The sequence below is a fragment of the Dromaius novaehollandiae genome, chromosome Z (assembly GCF_036370855.1).
Source record: "Dromaius novaehollandiae isolate bDroNov1 chromosome Z, bDroNov1.hap1, whole genome shotgun sequence".
Lineage (NCBI taxonomy): Eukaryota > Metazoa > Chordata > Aves > Casuariiformes > Dromaiidae > Dromaius > Dromaius novaehollandiae.
In genome coordinates this window covers 18,427,080-18,451,867 of record NC_088132.1, presented here as the reverse complement: position 1 = coordinate 18,451,867, position 24,788 = coordinate 18,427,080, and the positions used below count along the sequence as shown (strand labels likewise).

The window sequence follows — 24,788 nt, the reverse complement described above, 5'->3', positions numbered from 1 at the left end:
GATAAACAGTTTCAATTTTATTAACAAAAGAAAGTTGGAGAATTTAGAGTAGAACAGCTATTCGGTCAAAGTAAAAAGATTTGCAGGACCCAAAATTAGTTTTAATCTCACAAATGTTATAGTCCCTTTCTAGCTATGAGAAAGTTTTTAAGTGCAATACTATGACAAAAAGAAATCAGTACAGACATTTTGGTTAAATTAATGTAGAATTATAAACTTTAACATTTTTAGGGATGCTCTACATTGTTGTATTCCATTACTTGAACAAAAGCGAGCATCCTAAAATGAATTGACAAAACATTTCTTCAATGACTTCTATAATAATAAGATTTTAGTAATCATTATTGTTGCCGCTTAATAGTTTAGTAAATTTTTATGTTTTTGATATACCTTAAAATATACAATATTATATGTGTTCCTTCTATCTTCAGCTGAATGATTAATGAAAACCCAATATATGAAAAAGACTCTGTAAACTACCCACCATCATATAAAAGGGATGTACAGAGAAAGAGTAGTACTGTACATTTACAGAAAAGAGGTATCTCTTTCTTCACTTGAAATTCACAGAAGGAGATAGTTTTATCAATTGCAAACTGGGCGGGAAAGAACTTCAGACTGATTTATTAAAAACACATAGCTTGGGAATTTATCATGTTAAAAAATTGGTTGGAAAAGGCCATTAAATCAATTAAAACAGCAATAAGTATACAGGAACAGAAACAACTGGCAAGTTGTGCATTTCCCAGTGTTAATGGTTAGCTCATTATATTATATTGCCTGTAGTGCATGACCATGTATGTAATTAAAACAGCTTCAAGTCTAATTTTGCGTGAAGGCACCAAGTTTCTTAAGCCATTTTAACTCTCATTACTCAGTCCTGAATGTGGGATGATACAGCCCAGACTGTATGGTTTTGCTGGTGGCTTTGCTGCTTACACACATTTGAGTTTAATGCGAACAATTTCTGTGTAAACAGAGGTAGAACTGAATTCCTGGCAGGAGGGGATTTGCTCGGATGTGTAATTTTTAATACAGTGACTATCCAGATTTGAGTTCTTCCATTTTCTAGCTAGATAAAAATGCTAACCTAGATCTGGACTCAGCTTAAATGGGTACCAGCTGAGCATTTACTCCATTTAAAGACTATATTGCTATTGATCGCGTACTTGCGAGACAGAATCCATAGACTCCAATCGCACCGAATTAAACAGACATGTTACCTTAGTCCTTACAAGACAGAAAATTAGCTGAAGCTGTGAATCTAAACATGTTTGGGACTGATTCCATGCCAGCTTTATTAAACCTGTCATTAATATGCTATTTTCTTTTTTGGTTGGATTAAACTTGTGGGGACTAAAAAACAAATTATGGTCTAGACACCAGCAATTAATTTGCGAGTCCTACTCTCTTGCTGCGGGCACCATGTATCTTAATAACATGTTTAAACTTTTAGCTTATTGTTTGCTTTGGATGGATGCTGCTATTGGGCGATTTTTTCGCCCTGCTGTAATCACAGACATTAGTTCAGCTGACTTCTTCTCTACAGTCAAACTGGTTATTAATAGACTGCTTAATAATATATTTTAATACTGATTTTACTATTTATTCATGTAGAGATGCATTCTTTTTTTATTTTTGTAACCACTTTGTTCCAGTTTTGTTTAAAAAAAAAATGTTCACTGCAGCAAGCTATCTGAATTCAAGAGCAAACACACCACTAAATATTTCTTTGTAACTGCTAAGCAGTTTCTGTTTGATATGAGAGAGCAGAGTCATCATCTCTACAGTATGAAACCTAGTAACAAAGAGAAGGCATATTCACTCTTTTTAAGGTCTTGTATTTGTTGCGGACAAAAAGGCTTGGCTCCTCATTAATCGAAGTAGAGGGCAGGAATTTATCTTTTATCATAAGTATGGTGTGATCTTCCGCAGTATTGTAAACAGGAAAAGGCTAATGAGTTGCTAGTACAGTTCAGGTGAAATGTTTTCATAAGAGGCAAGAAAGTATTTACATCATTACAAGGCCTTGGAGAGATGCCAGTTAGAGTACTATGCAATTCTGATTATGGGGAAAATTCAGTGTTATTTTCTGTGAAGTGTTTCTATAGGATGCCAGCTAATTTTTACTGAAGAGAGTCCCTTTTTAGAATCCATCATTTGCCAATCCAAGGTCTCACCTCTTCCTATGAAGCTTTCGCCCATCCTCTTCTGATGAATCACTACCCCATCCCTCAATTCCCCAAACAGGTTTCAGGGTTCCTTATTGCAAAGGTGGCTCAAACACACCCCTTTATTTGGATTAGTTATCTGAGGGAGATGACACAGCTCAGGCAAAACAACATTTCCCTCAAGCTCCAATTTTCTATCAGCTTTTTATGACCATTACAGCACAGACATGTGGACTGGAAAAAAAATAAACACAAGTAGGTGTGAAAAGAGTTATTAAAGCAAATTAAAAAAAAAAAGGAGACCTTCTCTCTCTTCAGTGCAGACTTAAAGACAATGGCTTGTTTAATCTAGCAAAACAAGTGAGAAGAAGCTAATAAATCCATTATAAACACATTAAATAAATATATTTATTATAAATATATATAGGGTGGTCAATGCCAGGTGGGAAAAACTAAGTTATAGGTTATAAAGCTGGTCCAAGATGAAGCAGAATTTAATCCCTCAGATTAGGACAAAGATCAAAAATCAGGTGCTGGCTTTGTATCTGTATTTTTCTTTTTAACTATCAGAGGTGTGAAGTTCTGGAATAGCCAGTCAAACAGTGATAGAGAGGACCCAATACTGTTTCCAGACAAGATAAGGGAGATTCGGGTTTGTGGTATGAGCCTTCAGGAGTCTAGTTTGTTGAACTCCCCCAAAAGAGGTACAAAAGGAGAATTGATGGTCTCACGTCTTGCATTACTTTAAAAATAATTAATAAGAATATTGCTGCACTGTGCTGTATGAAGCTTATGCTCCTTGGTTTCACTGATTGCTATGAGGGGTGAGAAAGACGCCGAGGTTCCCGTCCTTCTTGTCACAGAGCTTGGCTTCAGGTTTGGGGCTCATCAGCCTCTTCGTAAATCGATGAAGATGGATCACATGGATGGGGACATCCTGGTGTCGGGACAGTTGCTCTCCTGGTGTCAGTCAGAGCCACTTCCCATTCAGTGTTACAGCTGGGAAAGGTGACTGACTCTGAGTTACGGACCACAGAAAAGAACGGGCATGGTGACCATGTTTATGGCAGGTTTTTCTGGCTTTGCCTTTGCCTGATAGCAGTTGGCGTATGTGGGTTTTCTACGTTTCTGAGCTTTTATTTGCCACCCTTTAGAGGGACGGTAGGGGGTGGTGCTTCTCCCACAAGCAGTCAGATGTGAAATAAAATATAGTTAACCAAGAGAAACAGGTTTTTTGAAATAAAACCTCAGAGTTTCTAACCTAAGCAAATGTCTTTGTTAGTTCCCGTCACTTTCCTACTACCTTCTTATTACTTACAGACATTTTCAGAACACACACCTCCTTATTACTGAACTTCTTCCTCTAATTTCTTCCTCGTACTGCTTCTTCTAATGGCAGTAACGCTAATATTTTTATTCTACTGCACATAAAAATGTTTTTTTCTGTTTGTTTTCTACTACTCATTTTAAAATCTAGGTTATGTGTTGGTCTCTGTAGGGAAGTGGTTAGGCATTCAGTTCATTATATATGACTCAAGTTATTTTGGTTTAGGCTCAAAATTAGCAAGATGATATCACTGTCAAGTCTTATCTCTGGCTTTCATTATGATTTCACATTTCAGCTAAAGGCTTTCTACTTGCCAGAAAGCGAATGCCTATGGAAAACAAAGGAGCAATTCATTGTTATGATTAGGAGAAAGGGGATCACCCATTTGTGAATACAAATATAACCTAAGGTTTATAAACACTGGCAGTGTAATTAATATCAGCAGCAAGAGTGGCATGCGGACTTTACATGGTGGCCGTACACACCAAATCCGGAGGAGTCCATAGGGACCCTGATGCACTGCAGTGCCACACCATAAATTATTCATATCCTCCTGTCATGTGGAATACTTCCTGTCCTCTGACCTTATGTAATTGTTGATGCTAGTATGTCAGAAAGACTTTACTGAAGTTAAAAAAATACTGTATTGTTTTAATTATTCATTAAAAGACTGATTAAAGTGTGTCTGAGAGCAAGGCGTATCTAATTTATAATTATACACATAAGTGATAAACTCAGTGGATTAGGCTTCTTTTACCTCAAGGGATGTAGTTTGAATCCAGCCAGGATCATAAGTAGATTTTCTGTAAAACAACTTTCATAAGAGAAGTGTTCAATATTTGCATTTTTTTCCCTCGTATCTTGCATTATTTTAACAACAATTAGCAGTAAAAAAGTTTATGTAACTGTTAAGTCAAACCTCCCTAGTTCACACCAAAATGTGACTTTAGGGTGAGGAGATGAGCAAAAAAGAGATCTCCCTTTTAAGAACTTCTTTATGTGAATGACTCACCTTTATCCTAGGTATCCCACCTGACATGCGCACATTGTTTTACAGAAGATGAAAATGCAAAAAGTTCTTTGAACTAAGCTTGCAGGCAGTGCCTTGCTAGCACAGGCTGCTGCTTCCAGATGTGATTGGGTGCTGCTACCTGCGCCCCAGTGCTGCCACAGTTGCGGGTAGGACGGGTGAAGTAGAGACAAGTGACTTGATTACCCTGGAGGCAGCCACACCCTTTTGAGAAAAGACTCCTGGTCCTAAATCCTAATAGATTCTGCACTACAGCAGAAACAATATCTCAAAATCATATTAAAATAATTATTGGTATTTGATAGTGATACCACAGTTCATGAACACTGATTTTGAAATAGCTATAAATGATGTAAAATTCAGGTTATGAGGGTTTGGGGGGTTTTTTTCATGCATCCAGTCAGCTGAATAGTTTGTAGAAATGGCTAGCATATTCAATTTGCACAGAATTCACTTACTGATAAATGTGCATATGATATTTCCTGCTTTAAAATGTTTCAAAAGTTTATAATTTCTTTAAAAATCAAAATTTCTATTCAGAATTACAGTTTTTATAACTTGTGTTTTTATTAGTTTTTGCTAGTTCATAAAATAGCTGCACTGTGTCTCGTAAATGAGCTACAGTGAGCAATTTCATCTTCTAAAGCAAAAATGTTTCTTTGAGCACTCAACAGTAGCTATTCTAAATTTTAAAATATGTGTATTTCTCTTTAACATATTTCAACATATTATGACATCTATTACTAGGTGCATATATCATTCCATTACTGCTATTTCAAAATATTTTAATGAAATATAAGAATTAAATATATTTTTGAGATTAAATATAAAAAATTTCCCCAGAATGTTCTTTCCTAAACTAACATTTGTCAGAAATTCTGCTTCAAGGCAAATTTTTATAATAATTATTCTTATTCAAGCAGTACTAATAGAAATATCTGAACCTCTTATCTCTTAAAATAGAAGCAGAGATATGACTGGAGTCTGTTGGGCTCTAGAAAAGAAACTATCTATCTTCCTCAAAAATGTTCCTGTGTTTCCCTAATTATTTTTTAACTAACCAGTGACTATATTATAACTGTATAGAGTATCCAAAAACAAGTGTATCTATTTTAGTTCAGAAATTAGGACTGACATATTTCTTAAGCTGCTTTTACTTTAAAGACTAGCTTGTTGGGGCAGATCTCCCTTGAGACAGAGAGAGGTCGAAAGAGGAGAAGGAGAGAAAAATATGTTTTTTTCTAAATTCTTTGCTAGAACTGACTATACATCTGACAGAAACTACTAGCTATCTTTTCAATACTGTTATTTATCTGTAGACAACTGCAGTACTTACCCTTCTAATTATCTCTGTGGGTCTCCAAAGGTAATAAGAGGTTTGGGGTCTACATCAGCTGCCCATCACAAGTGTATCTGTGTGAACATATTGTGAGTTTCTCCCTTTTTTTTCTTTCTTTATATTTGAAGTACTTATTTCTTGCTTCTTAGGTCTTTTCTGAAAGTCTCGTTCAAAATCAATGGTAAAGGAAAAGTGTGGTTCGTATTGGGTACTCAGATTTCATTTTAGGTATGAACTTTTAACTCCACTCACTAGCTGGCCTTTAAAGGGCAAGATAAATACCCATAAGTGAAAAATGATGCATTTGTATTCTTTTTAAACAAACAGAATTACGTGTTCTTAAAATCAAAGGTCATCTCTATTTCTTGCAGTCTTTCAGCTTTTCTACTTTTGGTTCCAGCCAAAACCAAGGAGCGATATTCCATTACTTTTTTCTAGATCCATTACTTTTCTGAGCCTTTAAGGAGTATAAAAGTCATTCAGACTGTATGAATTCTGTTCTTTAATTTTCCTCAGTTGGCCAAAGTGAAAAAAATGGCGGGGGAGGAGGTCTAGGTCAACTCAGAACAAAACTATTCCATCAGAAGTAGCAGAAAAGGATGTTTTGTTTAATCCAGCACATTTTTTTTTCAATAGACAACTTTTTTTCCCCACAAATTGCATTTTTATTCCAAATTAGTCTTCAGGAGAGAAAAAAAAATCCTTCAGCCTTGTAAGAACGCACTCAATTTAAATCAGTGCTCATGCTAAGTACTGACTTATTCCTAGTAATCACTTAATCGACCCCATCGGTACTGAAACTTATCATACCTTCTTGCATCTGTTCACACATGCCCAGTGCATTCATTTCAGTAAGACTGCAGCATGCTTAACCAGAATTGTGTCCCAAATGTTGAAGACTTTTCATTGTTTAAATCAATAGAGGGAATAAAAATGACCATTTTGTAGTCGTCGGCTTCAGCTGAAGCTGCACTTAACAGATCACGGTACAAGCTGTTTTTAAAAAATGGTTACAATCATCACCTGTGAATCCCTTAATTCAGCTACGTTTTTTCTTATGCAGACAAAGATGTATGGAGTCTTGCCTTCCCCTAGCATGGAGGTTTTCATTAGCTTTCAGCTCTCTCTCTGTGGTTTCTAGTGGTTGCTTAACTAAAGAAAGTTTATTCAAATGCTTCCAATCCAGAAATGACTGTGTTTGAAACAGATCTTTGACAGGGGAACATACTGGTCTTTTTTTTTTTTTCCAACCAAATTTGCACAATCCTAGCTTTACTGCAAGGATTTTCTCTGGTTCAGGTCTTATTGTTCCTGGCTAAGCTTGTTAAGCATATTGCAGCTTTGATATAGGTGTTCAAATAAATGTCTTGTCAAACAAGGTGCCCATCCACAGCATCACTATTCTGATCTGGGGTCTCCACTTCCAGACTTTGATAACACGGAAGCTCCCTGGAGAAGGAGAAAGTGCAGAAAGTCACTGCAGAAACATTGAAAGGAAAAATTCAGTGTTTGCTTCTTTTTTGCTCACCTTTGGATAGGAAAAGAGGATGTGCAACACAGAATTGGAATATTTTATTCCTTGTCACAGTGACCCTAAATACTGACACAGATAATAATGGTAAAATACCTTTTGAGCAAAGATGTTGTCTAATGGTAACTTTGATCCTCTATTTGTATTCATCAATTAGTGCACTGCATATGAGGCCAAATGACACTATTGTGTAACATGTTTCAGGCGAGAGAGCACAAGACAATTAAAAAGTCATTACACATTTTTCTCAGTAACTATCAGCCTTTATATAAAAATTGAGGTCTGTAGAAAACATTGCCATTGTAGTTTGGTTAATCCCAAATTACCTTTTTAATGATGGAGGAAAGAAAGGGCATGTATTACCTGCTTAGGATCCTGAATTTGCTATTTACAGACATATTACAATATGAGAATATGAGGAGGGCAATGGTTCTTTTTTCCTCATAGTAAATACCCTTAAAATATTTCTGAGGATAAGCTCTGCAGATTTAAGGGCAGAAGACAAATATATGCATTTCCTGATGCTAATAATAGTGTTAATTGGAAGGGTTTTTTCTCCACTAGATCCCGTATAATTACAGTATAAAAAATGCTGGAATAAACTGTTAATCAAGGATATACAGGTACACTTTCAACAACCCTTAGAAGTTTAGACATCAGAAATTGTGTTTTTATTTGTTATCATGCCAGGAAGATAAAACAGCATAAGATCAAAAAAATGCTTGATGAACAAAACCAAAATATTACTCACTGTGAAAGCACGCCATTTCTTGTCTTGCACCATTGTAAAAATAATAGCTCACTTCCTTTTTGAATTTTTATCAATATATGCAAATCACGTGTAAAATAACGCTTATGACTGGGTATTGATGGTTATCATTAGCTGTACTCAATAATCTCAAATTGTTCTGCCGTACTGTTGGGCAGCTGGACGGAGCGAAGTTGAGATTCAGCTGGCAAAACTCTGAGCACGTTTTCGCCCTCGTGCTGCTCTTTATAGGCATCTGGGTAAGATCCATTTCAGATCCTTGTTCTTCTCAAGCTATATGGTTACAGGTTAGAGGCATTCCCTGAATGAAAATCTCAGAGACTTGGCACCGGAGCACCTTCATGTCACTTGTGCTATTGTACTGAATACGCCTCACCAGACAGTACAAGAGCACCATTAAAGCAAACAGCACAAGAGATGCTTTTGAAATAAGAACAGGAAACAAAATTGCACTCCAGGCCAAAAGTTGATGCATTAGATGAACTCTTAAAACACATTGCCAATATAGTATATTTTCTATTCTGAAATTCTGTATTGTTGGCATATTATTCAGAAGTTGCACAGTAGCCAATACAGTATTTCGCTATTATGGAGAAGGGCAAAGAAGACATAGCACTGCTTCTCTCACACGGCAATTGTTTACATAGGTGGACTCAGAAGCTTATATGTAATCACATATTATGGCAAGTAGGGTTTGTAATTGCCAAAAAAATTATTTTTGTTTCTTAAGTTTTTTCAGGAACCTGCTGCCATCTAATAATCCTCTGCAAATTGCTTCATCTCCCCGAGAGCCCTCTCTTCGCAGCTTCTATCTGTCAAGACAATTAGTGATCTGAGATCTGCTTCAAATCTCTGCTGTAGGTTTTTATCATGTGATGGGATGCTATTTGCCACTGGCACGTCAAACTAGCGCTCATTCTGAGTACTAGTGTTCAGGCAAACAGAGTAATTGTCCCATTTTACACCCCATGAAGTAGAATTTAATTTGAAGCAAGGCTTCTTCAGCTCCAGTTATTTCTGGATGTAGGAGTTATGCGTAAAATACTAATACCCATAACATTACCATGGAAGATTTTCTGTGATGCAGTATTAATGACTAGTGAAGTGAATTCACTGTAGGCACTTTATTTAGTCATAAAACTCCTCACTAATGACCAAAGAGCTGCCCAACCTTGTCTATGTTTCACACTAGACTTCTGTTGTTGTTGTTGTTGTTGTTTTTTAATAAATGAACAGTTACACTTTTGGTCTTTGTAAATCTGGCAAAATATCAGTTTCTGACTCATTTAGGTTTTGTCTGTCCAGGGCATGAATTAACTACTTGTACACAGCAATATTAGGTTTAAGGAACAGGAATGGGGGCTGGAGAATCATCTTAAAAAAAAAGAATTAAATGCTTTATAAATTAATTCTGTAAATATTAATGAAAATTAACATGCTCTTATGCAGGGATTTTTTTTTTACATTTTTATGAAAATTTCACTCTGAACATTTATATGGGAGAGAGAACTTTTTCCCCAACACTCTTTCAAACATTTAATATAAATCCTAGAAAAAAATCCCAGAAAACTGCAGACTTTTCTGTGCTTTAAGTAACCACTCCCTCTCACCTAAGTACTCTGTTAGGCTAGAAACAAAACAATTGTTCAACTGGTGTGTGGGAAGGGGAGAGGGGAGGGGATTGTAGGAAATAGACCAGCTTATTAGCAAAACTGCTTTAGATTTGTCATGAGCAAACAGATGGCTTTGACAAGGAGCCTTGATAACTGCTGTGTGTATAATAAAAATCTCTCATTTAAGAAGGGGCCAAATATCAGCTAACAAACTGTGTCAAAAGTGAGAGACATCAATAAATGAACTTTACTACAATGAGGTATTTTTATTATTTACAAAGAGCAAAACAGAGATTTTATTTTCTCTATCTTTTCCTCTCTCTTTTTCCAAATATCAAATGTACCTTAAACAATTAACAGTACAGCACATTGAAAGGTATATGGTCCTCATTTCTGTGTGCGCAAATTAGTGTCCCCTGTCTCTGAAGCAATCTTAAGATATTACACCAGAACTTAACGTCCAAACTATTTCATAGCCTCCAGCATAGCAGATAAAAAATATTGTGGTTATGGTTCAAATAGCTGGCTCTTATATCCTGAAGGCCCACCTTTTAATTGGTGCTCTGGAGGATGAATAAAGGAATTACTAATGAAATAGCAAGCTATTATAGCAAATGATGCTGTGGCCTGTACGTAATAATGAGTTGAGCAGCTGGCAGACAATATAAATGGCACTAGAAATTAGAATATTTTGGCTGTCTTGTACCCTCTGCTGTAGAACAAGATCTGAATTCAAAAGGAATTCTTCTATGCTTAAGCACACACATACACCCACAGCTATATATGATCTAGATGTATGCACTTCGCATATGTATACACATATTTTGCATCTGACATTATTTTTCCATTATTTATTTATCAGAGAATTCTTTTTTTTGCATAATGAAAGCTGTATCGTTATTGTATTCCTTATTAAACGCATGAGCTGTTCACTTGAATTTTAGCCCAGAATCATTCTTATGCATAAATGTTTTGATTCTGTCTTGTATCATCTCTCTTCTATCACATACCCGTCTAAAGTATCTTCCTTTTTCTTTTACACAAAATTCTGTTTTGCCAAAAAGTTTGAAGGAGGCGACACACTCACTGCTTGTAAATCTTATTTATCATAGCATAGAAGAAGTGATTAAAGAACTAGCTGGCAAAATTCACCACACCAAAAAATTAGGGTGGAAAATTATAATGTTGGTTGCACACAGTTGCTTAGAAATTTGCTTCAGATTGATACAAATTCATCCAGTTCTTAAAAATACTTTGGTGTGCTGTGGCTCTAGCAGAACCATCAAAAATGCCTGTGAGACAGGAAAACCCTAAACATTTAAACAAAAACAACTGGAAAAATCGGTATTAAGTACTTGGCAATAGAATGCATGTAACATTCTTTCATAATGCAAGATAAGTTTGATGGCTATGGGAAGGGCCAGGAGACTGCATCAATACTTCTTTCCCCTCTGGCAGTGCTGGACTATCAAAACAAGAACAGCTTTTAAAGAAGAGAATTGGATTTAATGAAGTAAGGCTGTGAAGCTCTTGCAGTTGATGGTGTGCTTAATTACTTGTGTTAGTGGGAAGTGTTGAATCATCTAAAGACACTGCTGCTTCAAACAGATGATGCTCTTTGTTTGTATAGGTGTTATAATGCACTATGCACACACAGAATATGGACCACAGACAATCAAGATGGTAAAAATAAAGAATGTTCATTTAATAGAACATATTCCATATATGTTCCAACAGCAGAAAGGTTAAGTTATTGGTGATAATTACCCAAAATATTTTTCAGCCTGACTGATATCACCTGTCAAATTACACAGAAGATTTTAAGCATGTTTCATGTTTCTTGCTATTAAGAAACTTTTTTTTAGTATGTAGTATATACCTATAAGAATGGCATTTTTTAAAATGAGAAGACTTCTTTGTCTGTAATATAAAATAATGCTTCTAACTTAAATAAAACAGTTTGTAGACTGAACTTTAAAAATGAAAGAGCAAAAGCTGGAAAAAGAATTAGCTATGTCGCTGGTTAAGTGACAGCTGAGAAATGGTTTTGCATATGTCGAACAAGAAACTTGGGCACTTTCACCCAAATCTTCAAAGGATATAGGTGTTGGCTTTAGACACCAATGCAATTCTCAAAAATCCCTGTTCGGCTCTGTCCTAATGCTACTTAAACCTCTAAGTCCATGGAAAAGTAAGATGAGATAGACAGTGACAGATTGAAAACAGTCCGCATAAAAATGCTAAACAGTAAGCAGAAATTATGATTGGTGGTTCAGCTTTGGAAAAAAAAATCACCAAAATCCTGAGTCAAAGACTGTTGGAGATTTGTTCTGTTTGTTTTGGGGACCATTTCTCTGCTTGTTCTGTACAAGACAACCATTTCTCAAGCTTTGGTTCTCCTTTTGTTATGGAAATTAGGCTTGTCGGCCACTGTAACAGGGCTCGACCCTAGGTTCCCGCAAGTAAAGTTCAGAGCCAAATCAAAACAAATTAAATAATTAAATATTAATGACGCGCATGCAGTAATTACAGCGCAAGCTGGGTGCCTCCAAAGAGGGACCCTAACATAAACAAATCCTGGGCAATTATAGTTTTTTCAACTTACATTTCCCACTCCTCACGTGGTAGTTAGACCAATAGTAATTTTTTGGTCTGGGGTCTCCTGCTCCTCATTGGGTCTCATCATCATTCAGAGGTAAGCTGTTTTTCTCCTTATTTTTGTTTTTTGTGGTCTCTGATGACGGTTGTACCTCTGTTTTTGTTGGGTCTTACTGTTGTGTCTCAAGGTCCTGAGGAGGAGGTGATTCTAAATCATAACAATTAACACTGCCCCAGCAGTGAGCTGAGTCTTTGTCCCTCACGGTCCTAATGCCATGCACTGGTCTTATTTCAAAGCCTTGGCACCCTCTCTTTCGGAGTGTGAGACACAGGAATGCAGACTGCTTGTAACTTCCTTATCTTCCCAGCTGGAACCAGCTCTGAGGCCCTTCTCTTACTGGACTACATAAAAGTTTATTATTTTATCTAAGTGTGGCCTAAGGCTTCAGCAAATTTAGCTACTCATGCTAAGCAAGTTTTATATAAGTTGTGCTAAGTGGCTACCTCTAGACAGTTTCAGCTCGCTATTCTTTAACACTTTGGCAATTGTTTTTTTACTCCTCCTTCTCCAGCATTCCAGAGGCAGGGTTTCCCAGATGTTGCTAGATGTTTTACTGACAGACTGAGGCCTGGGTCTTTTTCTAGTCCACTTCATTAGAACATGTGATGGGTAGAGATCTTTCATAAATATATATAAGCCTGGCACAGGGATCTATTCTGCTTTCAACCCTCTTGACATTTGCACACTCACTGGACTGGGTCTCCCTTGACTCTTTCCCATATGCATCTGTAAGTTTGGGATTCCTTGCTTTCACCAGAAGGTGCAGATCCTGCTTGCCTTTTGGAAAAAAAAGATGTGAGAAGGAAGTGATCACTCATGACTTCGAAACGCTGAAGATCACTACAATATCTTATTTGTAAGGTGTGCACCCGTGTGATATGGTAAAATGCCTTTAATCCCTGCAGGTCATTTCAAAGAAGGTTAAATGACAACAAAACTGATCCAGACCTAAGTCAAACCTGTCTTCAGACTGGATTCTATCCAGTATGGCACCTAATAGAGGTGACCAAGGAGAACTTGGGTTCACCTTTATCTGAGGTCAATAACACTTCTTCATCAATAGCAACAGTGAAATGGTGAACCTGGACAAGGCATCTATGGAAAAGTCAAGGGTAGTTACTCACAGGATTCCAGAGACTTTTGCAATCATCTGCATCTCCATAGTGGAGTTTACATTCCTATGTGAATTGCCTGCAATGACCTCTCTGCCACTTTAATGGAAGTATCTGGTCATGGATCATGCCCTGCCTACATGTTTGGCAGAAAGTCACACTGTTGATGAATTTACTTGGTTCTTTCTTTTCTTCATCTGGTTCTTTAAAAAAAAGGGCCTGGAGACAATGGCGAAGGGCAGGCAAGGTGTATACGGTGACTTCCTCTTCCATTAACACCAGCAAAATTCTTCCAGCTCTCCTTTCCGTGTGCCCACCAGAAAAGCTGTCTGAAAAGCCACCATTTTTCCCTTTCCAGTATTTTCCTCCTACCCCTGTAATTTCTTCTTCATCATATCATTGCCCACTATGCAGAAAAATGTAGTGCGGTTCATTTTTCTTCCTGGACAATATAGCCACAAGCTTAAGAAAGTATGCACAGACACAGATCCAGGAGTTCTTATATAACACAACAACAATAAATATAGTGAAAGAGTAATCACGAAAGGAATTGTAGCAACAGGCTGACCAAAAAAATGGCCTCACAAACTGCCTTGATAGGCAACAAATGCAAATAAAAATTGATAACTGAAATTACAAGCAAACAAAAATAAGGATTTTAATCACTTTGGTTTTATTTTAAAACTGTAAGAATCTGCATTTAAATGTAAAGCCTGGATGGCAAGATCAAGGCAGAGTACTCAGACAATATGCAGTTTGAACAGGGAGAAAAAGAGCACTTAATGTGACTTTTGTGAAGTTGAGTGAATCTTCTGACACCTTAAGGCTCATATGTGGAGTCAGTTGGTCAGTCTGTCAGTCTGTAGTAGTCAGTAAAGTTATTTCTGAGAGGCTGCACTGTCAGGTTTCCAAGTAGCACAAAAAAGCATCATCTATGCAGCCTGACACGGTGCAGTCTCCCAGCACTGTGTCATAAAGCTTGCTATAACTGCCTTTTCTGATTACCCTTGGCCTTTTTCTTTATAGTCTTTGCCTCACTAGGACCTCCTCAATATCTCTCTCCACCCAATTCCTTTTGCCCATGAAGATGCAAATGCAGAGTCATGGAGATTCTCCTTCCAACCTTCAGATAAGTCTGGTTTTCCACTTCTCAGATAACACGTAAGACCCAGCAGGTAATACAGGAAATACAGCCCAGTCTTAAAGCAAGCTGAGGGGCCCCTTCATAGGCCCCTTTAGGCAACCAAAAGCATAGTCAACTGCTGTTCTGCAGTTGCTGCACGATGCCTGGCACTAATCAAGGCTACATGAGCCAGACCATCATGCTCAGAGCTCAGATCCACCAGCCAGGTCATCAAGGGGTAGAAGAGGCTGCTAAGCATGCACAGTGACATGGTTGTACTACTGACATTGCACAGCAGTGGTTATAAAAACTACTAGGATCACACACTTTGACAGATCACTTAGACCAGAGAGTGACAGTGATAAAATTCCTGTGGCAGCCGACAGCAGCTTACAGGACACAAAAGAGAAGCTCTTTCCAGATGGTGCAAAACCCAGATGTGCTGGGAAGGCAGGAGATATGGAATAAATAAGAATGTATGTCCTATATTGCATGGGGCAATGTCTTGTGGTCTAAGCATCTGTATCGGTGACCCACAAATGACATGGATTGGACACCATGTCTCAGGCTGGGCATCCTTCCCAGATTGTGATATCTGCTGTCAATTTGGCTTTACTGAAATATGAGGTGACGACATTTGAAGGTTGACGACTTTCATATTTTTACTGGCACTTCATTCTCCGTATTCACTAGACTAATCCTGATTGTCTGGCTAGTCAGAAATGTGCTAAGTTTGGCAAAGACTTGCATGAAAGGTATTGTTTTTTCTCTCGGGCTCATATCTAACACTGAATGGGAGTGGCTCAAAAACTATAGACTCCACAAGGCAGTATGACCGCGAATTGAGTCCTCTGAGCATCAGGGAACAGTAGGAAAAGTTAAAGTAATAGCAAACATTCGACAATGTGAGACAGGTGGGATAAATATATTAAAAATAATGACACTCAGATCCTGTAGTAATAAAGACTAGCTGGGTAAACAAATTGTTACAGACTATCTGTTTTCTCTGTAAGAGTTACTTAACTGATTCTTACATTAAACAGGAATCACTTATTATCCATCTGTCACATATTTATAAAGGAGGTGAAATACAGAGTGGAAATACAGTTTTATAAAGGAGGAGACTGAGACAAAGTGACTTTATGGAACTGTGGCTACACTGAGACTGAAGAAAACAGAATTGTGGCACAGAAATTTCCAGCTCTAAGACTTTATGTTCATTTTTCTTCTAGGACCTAGTGCCATGAACTAGCATTAATTTTGAATGTATGGTTAGGTTAAAACCATTCCCCTCCCCCTAAATTGCACTTTGTACTCTGTTGCTGCAGTTAATTAAGTTTCTGCCTGGAATTAATGAGTCTGTCTTTCAAATATTATTGAGCAGAGAGTATGCTGAAGCCTTCAGTTTTCAAAGCATTATTTTTTATGGTTCTTCTCCTATCTCAGTTAAGTTGAGGGATCTAAACTGAAATCTACGGTGGGGCATATTCATGTCTCTGAAGCACTGACTACTGTGTTCCAGATGAACGTTTTCTTCACTCCTTTCTCCCCATCCTAAAGGCAAACCAGATAGCCTAAACATCTTAAACTACCTCTGTGCTCTTAATTGGCATTTTCAGAGACTGTTACATAAGGGGCCCGGTCAATATTCTGTCTGTTCAATAACCTTGACTTGAAAAAATATTTTTCTTTCCATACCAATTGATTCTGATGTATGTACCGCTTTCTAGCATAGTTCCAACTTATTGCCTTATAGTAGCATGACCATTTTTACCATTTGATTCAGACAACAAAATTATGTATTAGAGGGATGCGCATTATGAAATAGCACACCAATTTAATGCCCCAGAAAACTTAGATTTCACAGGACCATGCTCTCAAAACAGAGTAAAACCAACATTTGCAGAGGTAAAGGACTGACAATGCTTTAGCTGTTACAGAGCAGAAAACTGCTGAGCATGTGGGAATTGAATCCGTATATAAATATTAAATATCCCAAAACTCTGTGTAAACGTCAGAAAGAAGGTGACTTAAATTAACAAAATCAAGGATTTTCATGTTAAGGAAGACATGCCTTAACTCATGCTGCTAAGAAAAGGAGGGTTAGTTAAGGACAGTCTTAACTATAGATTTTCTAGGGTTTGGGTGTTTTTTCAGTTTGCCAGATCTTTCATGGTACTTAAACATGGTTTAAAGTATTTAATTTCCTTGGTGGTTTCCTTAAAGTAAATCTTTCATGGAAGGTTCTACAATTATTGTATTATTTATCTGGAGCTAGTCTCCCAAACTGGTCTTTTGGATGCATATTTAACTAGGCTTATTTTTGGAACCTAACTTTTGTTAAAACATACTTCATTTTGCCTAAAGAATCAAGTTGGTTAGGCGAATCATCATGCATATTAAAAAAAAAAGATTTGTACTATTGATCAAAAAGGCATGTGTCAGATACTTTCATGAAATATGTAGTTAGACATTTGAAGAAAAATACCATTTTTACCCTTAAAGACTTAGAATGTTATTATGGATTGTTTCATAGAGAGTATATTTTGTAAGCCATTGTTTTTAACCATGTCACAATGATTTTTCCAAAATATTATCAAAATCAGATCTTATTACCACATGGGTTACTGCTCAGGTAGATTTCATTCCTGAAATTGAATGGCCATTTTTGTACATAAGTGCTGCCCTTATTCTGTGAATAAGGGCAGAAAACACCAGCTAGCGACATATTAGATATGTACCTCAGCACACATATATAGAAGGTATTTTGCAGCTGGGCAAAATATCCATTTATTAGACTTTTTTCTCTTAGAGGAGTAGCAGTCTGCTTGCCCTAGTTCTCTGAGCAGACTTTCCCTTGGCTTCTTTTCTTTATACATAATTACATTTGACATTAAAAGTATAACATCCCATGGGAAGATGCACTCCACATCACAGCAGTCTGAGGAGACAGTATAAAATAAAAATGATTAACACGTTAGGGACAATATGCAAACATATAAAGCTTTTTTTCTGTCAGATAGTCTTGAAAACATTCTGTTTTAGCTTTGTCTTTCTCCTGTTGGACTGAGGGCTTCATCCTGATTATGAAGCACAATTTTTTTTTCTAGGTTCAGTATTTTCAGTAAGAATTCCAGGACTTGCAGAGTTTCACGTTTAGTTACTTTGTTGTATATTTTAACATGACTGCTTATTGCTATCTTTCTGCTTCCTCTTAGCTGTTCTGCCTTTGTATGCATTCTCTGTTACTCTCCTTTCCTTCCGATCTAAGGATCATGTCTGGGAATCTATTCCAAAAAGCTAGGAAGGAGAGAAATTAGTAAACGTTCTGCTATTAAGGATCATCATTCTATAAAACACAAAGAGGTGGAACTGAGGTTACAACTTTAGTCCTGGTAAATATGCACGTCTTTGTAATGGTCTTTCAAGATAAAGGTAAATAGGGTAGGGTTTTGATTATTTAAAAATAAATATTAAAAACTGGGCATGCCAGGTGGAATCATATTGACAAGATTATAATTCTAAGATCTTCAGCACAGATCTTTCCCATCTGATGCTTACAGCAGAGACAATAACATGACAGTAGTGAACTCTCTTAATGTCCTACCAGACTGCACCTCTCTGTAAGGCAGTATAAGTCATACACAAGCAGAGCAGAATCCTGACACAGAGACACAGTTTTCAGAGAGGCTTACTTAGAAAAAAGGAAAGATAAGACTTTTAAATTTTGGATTACTCCAAACTCTGTGAGAGCTTGGGAGATAGTAATAATAAATATTTTTGGTCTTCAACACTCTCTTTGTCATCATTCTTATCAATCTGTCCTTCTCTTAGTTCTGGTTCTTTTCTCTCTCTCCTGTCCTGGGCTCATCTCCATCCAAATATCTCCTCCACAGCCTCTCATCCCAATATTACCCTGCTTTCCCACCAACTTTCAGTCCCATTCATGCCTTTCAGTTTGTTCCCATGACTATTTCACCCCTCTCTGGTCTGTCTCCCATTTCTCTGATTTGTCCTCCATGCAGTCTGGATGGGCAAAGGGACACCAAGAGCTTTAGTGAGGCAGCTTTACTGCTCTTCATAGTGATGCCCAGGAGCAAACCCTCAGCAGCTGGAAGCAGCTCAGCCCCTACCAACTTGGATTGCAGATGGCATTTCTGGACAATTTGATTGCCAAATCCTTAATGTCTGTCCTGGATCATGGGTGAACAAGGTTTTTTCAGATCCTTGTAATTTAGCCAACTTGCTTGGTTTTCCATAGGAACAGCCAAAGAGACATCCTTGACACCAAAAGGCTCCCTTGCCAATTTTTTACTCTTGCTCAAGAGTACAGGCAAACTACTGTCTATCAAGTGAGTAGGTGCAAGGTTTGGTGAGGGAGGAAGGTCTTTTTTTTTTTTTCTTTTTTTCCCCCTTTCTCCTTAAAACACAGGGGGAAAGATAAACATATTAAGTCATATTTTCCCAAAATTTTAGTCAAAGGAAATTTTCAGCTCCAAACAGTTAAAGGCATGCCAAGTTTTTAAGCATCTGGTAATGCAATCCAGCAATGGAATATCTTAGACTTACTTAATTGTAGGCTAAACCTGATAAGATTCAAACTGCTGCTCAGCCAGGGACAACGTATAAAGGTGAAGGAAGATATCTACCACCTTTCTGTCTTTTGCAGACAGATCCAATCCTGTGATAAGGAAGAGTGTAAATCAAAGCTAGTACTTGCACTATGACCAGCAACTCCAAAGCTGAAAAGAGCCAGGCCCTCACTGAAGTGTTTGTCCTGACCCACATTTTTTTTTCAGATAGGAATCAGACATGGTTATATTGGAGCTTCTTTTCTTCAGGAGATTAATTTCTGTTATCATAAAAGTATATGTCATGGGTACAGGCAAAAGATTGTCTCTTGACCTGCCCCACGACTCTGAGCAATGTGAGACTATGAGGCTGCTTCTTTCTCTCCTGGAGAGACAGTATACTTCACCAGCTCCAGCTCACTCGGGGAGTACAGCTTTGCCTTGCTCAGGAGGATGCTATAAGAAGTGGCCATGAATCTTCAGAGCCACAGTCAGGACTTAATAACTATTTTATAAGCTTGTTTGGGATTGACGGTTTTTTCCCCTTTGTCTACCCCAGCTGGAGGGTGGATCGGTAAACTAGTTACAGCCCCCACACAGTTTTTAAACAATTACTAAAGAATAATCTATTGACATTAATTACAAAATTACTACTAACAGTTCAGATACTGTGATATGACTAGTGCTGTAAATAGTGTTATATTTCATCTGAAAAAAAAACAGTAAAAAATTATATTGCATTTTACAGGTTTTATATTGTAGATGTTTTTGAGTGTGATTACTTTAGTGTGAAATTCATATGCATTTATTTATGTTGTTTCTATGACTTCATAAGAGTTAGGAGCAAAATTAATCAGCACATTTCTGATAATAATGCAGTAATTCTGTAAAAATAAATGTCTGCAGCTTCAAAGCCTTGTACAAATGCTTCTTAATGCCATTTTAGTAAAGCACTGGAACATGATGCATCATCTTTACTAAAGGGAATGGATAAGAAATGAAATAAAGATGAGATTCACCAGAAAATAGCTTTTCTGACCTCATCTGGCTTCTTTCTTCCCCTGCAGAGCTGTATTTCCATGCTATCCGGAATCACTGTAATAGCGAATTGACCAACCAGAGAAGTTTTAAATAAAAAAATACTGAGGTACTCTCCTAGTCTTTAGGTGGGGGATGTGTGTATTTTTTTTCTCATTCTATGATATAAATATTTTAAAATAAGACCATGGAGATGGTTGTGCAATTGCATAGGAAACAACATACTTTAAATTTTCAATTTTTCTTGGCCCATTCACTAGGTAAAACCATGATGCTGTGATTCATGAGCCTGACTAGTATGTGTAGTCTTTTTCTAACAGCAGTAAAGTTAAACTTGCAAGCAAATGTTTGCGGGCTTGGAGTTTAAGCAAATGCCAGCCATCCTTATTTAGACTACATAAAATCTTTTTTTCTGTCTTTTTTAAGGGAAATATGTTGTAATATTATACTCTATTTTTTCCTCATTTTCACTATGTCTTTATAATATATCTTCACCATCTTTTATTAGAGTACCTCCCCCTTTGTCTGATACATAAAGGGGATGTTTTTGGCCCTTTGCAATGTGCTATAATGTGCAGATATTTACTGTTGATTCTTTTTGCCATTAACATGCATGGAAACAGAATTTTTAATGAATTTTTCTCTATCTGTATCATTAATGTTTCATGGCATAGTGAACTTTGAAAGTTGGGAAATTCTACAATTCTACAATTGAGTGTCATCCTTATCGCCAGGATCATTGTGATCTTAGTTTTGGCAAAGGAAACCTTTGTTTATCATCTGGTATTTGTTTTAACTAATGACTGTTTGCCTCATCTTTATTAACTCCCTGCAGAAATGCCAGTTGTGATGCAAGATACCAGCTCTGCCCAGTCTTTCTTGTTAGGTGCATGACATAGTGGAGGGAAGGCCATATGCTCCAGCCTTCCTCCCTGCATGAACAGACCTATTGTGCCCAAACAATATGGTTGCTCTGCCTGTGTGCTGAAGGCTCCCTAAAGCATTGGCCTTACTGTGCATGTGCACAGCTGTCTCCTGATTTGCTCCTCAGGAAAAAAGAGGGCAGTCTGGGAGCTGGCTTGCATGGCCAGAAAAATTCATGCAGCCCAGCCTTAGCTGCTCTTTTCTTTAGAAACGACTCAAGAGGGGCCAGGGAATAGATGAATTGCAGTGGTGTTGGCATCTGACAGCCAGATACAAATTTCCTGGGGAGTGGAAAAGGATTTAGCTGTGCACCTCTGCTGTATAATGCATGATCAGTAAGCCCAGTATGACAAGAGATGAGCTGAAATGACCCTGGCGTAAGTAGTGGCCAGGAGCAATTCACCTACTTCTCATTAGTCCTTAACCCCTTGAGGACCTTTGGGGGAAAAAAAGGATCTTTAGGCAGCTGGATAAATTGCATCAGCAAACTGCATATCACCCAGGATGACAAGTGGAGAATCCTTGAATACGCTATGGCACTAAACTTTTTTGAGGGGTGGGTCACACAGCCTCTCATGAAGGCTTTTGAAGGTCATGTACTCTTCTCCATCACATTACTGTACGCCCATCTCATGACAAGTGATGCTGCTCTCTCTCTCATGGAACAGAGAAGCAAAATGTGCTGTCACCAGTCAGAAATCAAAAGTTTGTCCCCAGCACATCAGTGCCAGGTGCAAGCACCCACCTGGTGAACAAGAGCTCATGCAGAAGCCCTGCTGCTTGTGTAGGCATCCGCTGGCTGTGTTTCTGGGCTGGCGTGTCTGTATTTGGATAATATGGCAGCAGAAGGGCTGTGGAACCACCACAGAAGTGAGCAGTAAAAAGTGGGCTGCAAAAATAACCCACCGGGCCAGCTGCAGTACAAACGTGGGCTAATATAAGGTAAAATTAGATCAAGCTGCTAACTTCCACAGCTGTGCCTTTTCCTCCCAGCAGTTCAAAATAGGTTTCTTAATGCTAGCTAATCCTTTAAAACTGTAAATGCGATAGATTATAGACTGCATAATGCAAAAAAAAGTTTATCTACTCTAGCAAAACTGGAAGGAGGATTTCTACTTTTAGGCTGCTAATTAGACACAATGGTTCCTCAAAACTAAGGTGACATTTTCACTCTGTCATACATTGCACAGTAAGTTTCGTGGGCTGTAGACCCAGTGGCATAGAAAATTTATGTTAATAACCTTTAGGCAGGGCAATAGTGCCACCAGCTGCCCCCAAAAGGGCTTTGAGTTTGAAGTGGGGAGACCCTGAGATAGCTTACAGGGAAAGAGGAAAGGCGGGCGAGCAGCAGAAACGAAGGAACGCATGATAGATTGGTTTCCCTCTTTGATTTAAAACTTTGAAAAATGAAGTTTTTAATGTCATCTACTACCTCTGAGACCCCCATATATACTAAAAGTTGACCTAGGAAAGCACTTACAGGGGTGTGTAACTATGTGAGTAGTCTTATCAGAATATTTGCTGGGGAAGTGTTGGGGTATGGATGGGTATGTGTGTAAAATACGATGACAGAATATAGAAACATACAGTATATTATATGGTTATGATAAAAGTCAGACTTTCTATGTTATAAAAGCATGATCATGATGAGTCAGCATTTCAGGAGTTCACTGAGGTAGAAATGTGTACAGTTTGATAAAATTTGAGGTGACTCTTCTGTTTTCCCAATATCACTGCCAAATTTACTGTGATAAATTTTTAATCTAAATATTCTTCTTGTTTATATGATAGGGTACTCTAGCATTACTATTGAATTGTTCTTTTGTTTTAAGGTGTTTTATAAAGACATTTCAAATAGATCTGAATTTTTAAAAAAGTGCTGCTACTGACAATTCTACATATCTTGGGTCTACAGAGAGCATGGAAATGTGGCACTGTAGGAAAACAAAGGCCAAACTAGGTCAGAGAAGTTGTTTCCCTGAGAATCTCATCATTTTCAGTTTCTTTCCAGGCTCTTAAGGTCATAAGAAATGACTCCTGAGCAAATATGTTTAAAACATAAAATCATCAAATGACTGTCTTAGTGTAACCGAAAAAGAATACATGTTAAAAAAATGAATAGAATTTATTTAATGCATCATTCCTGAAACCACCTGTTCATGTAAAACACAAGAGCCCCAGAAGCAAATTCTGTTCAGGGATCCAAAGTAAAGTCCCTCTCCTGGGCAAAACTCTCATTCTGAGCAAGTTTATTTGTTTTTGTTGAGTTGTTTTCTCATGCACACACAGTGGATAATTCTGTCGATGATCCACTGACATGATGATACACTTCTTAAAACCCCAGACCTATAAACAGAAATGGTCAGGTTACAGATGGCTGCTGATCAGTGAGAAGAACGACAGCCTAATGCCCCAGGTTATGGGGTACATTCTGCAGGGTTCTTCTTAATGTGCTACATAAAACAACACAGAACTGGTAATTTCATAGTTTTCCTTCTCTTATTTTCCTTATTTTATAATTAAAATTTTACTTTGCTTCCAAGCACAGGTTCCTACAAAAAAGCTATTACAGTCAGAATAGGACTAGAAATTAGAATAAGATAGCAATAATATAACATTGAAAATGTATCTTAAAACTTTTTACTCTCTTTAGCATACCAGTACATACCAATGCTATATATACTACAGACAAAATTTCTGTTAAGTTGACTTGGTTTAAATATTAAATATCAATAAATATTTAAATATTAAACATTACAATTGAAACAAATCATTCCACCTACCATATGTTTTCTTTCTCTTTTCACAGAATTAAGGCTGTGAAGGGAGCTGCCATTTTTACTGTTAGTAAAAAGATAGAATATTATTTAAAATACAGTTAAAATACACTGTTGTACACTCACCAAGTGAGATTTCCTTTTTTTTTTTGGAAACCATTGTTATGGACCTCACTACACTGTTGGTTAACGTCCAGTCTGTTTTGATGGGTAAGTGTTTGTGTGGTATCACACAAATCAAATCAGTGAAACTGTTCAGGGTTAAAAAGAAAAAAAAAAAAAAAAGGAAATTAAACTGGGGGAAGAGGAAGTGAAACCTCATCTGAGACATGTAGCTTCTTCACGGCATGAAAAAAAAGAACTAATATTCAAAAGGAGGCTGAGGTGGGGTAGAAACTTCTTACTTCCTCTGCTTGCAAGACAATTTAGGCATAAACTCTAGATTTTTACTTTTTTGACCAAAAAACATAAATATAGTGACATTGAAATATTTATTGCTAATAAAAGCTAATGTTGTTTACAGCAACTTTTTTATTTCTAGGGAACTGGCAAAATTCTGAAATCATCATAGTATTTCATTTTGGTTTTCTTTTTGAAATAACTTTGAAATCAGAATGTCTTTTAACTTCTACTTTTTGCTACTGAAATTACTCAAAATTAAAAGATAAGTTTAATTTTGTGCTGAAATAAATGTAGTTCAATTTGACATTCCTTTCAACTAACTGCTTCAACTATAATGTTTTTTAAAAATATTGTTAGACCTGCCAAAACACTTTTGGATGTTCCTTTAGAATTTCAGCAAAC

At 37.2% G+C, this 24,788-nt stretch overlaps 1 protein-coding gene across 4 annotated transcripts in view; it reads left to right on the top strand.

Moving 5' to 3' along the window:
* PTPRD (protein tyrosine phosphatase receptor type D) overlaps positions 1-24,788 on the top strand; it is a 443,338-nt gene that overhangs the window by 5,069 nt on the left and 413,481 nt on the right. The window lies entirely within an intron of this gene.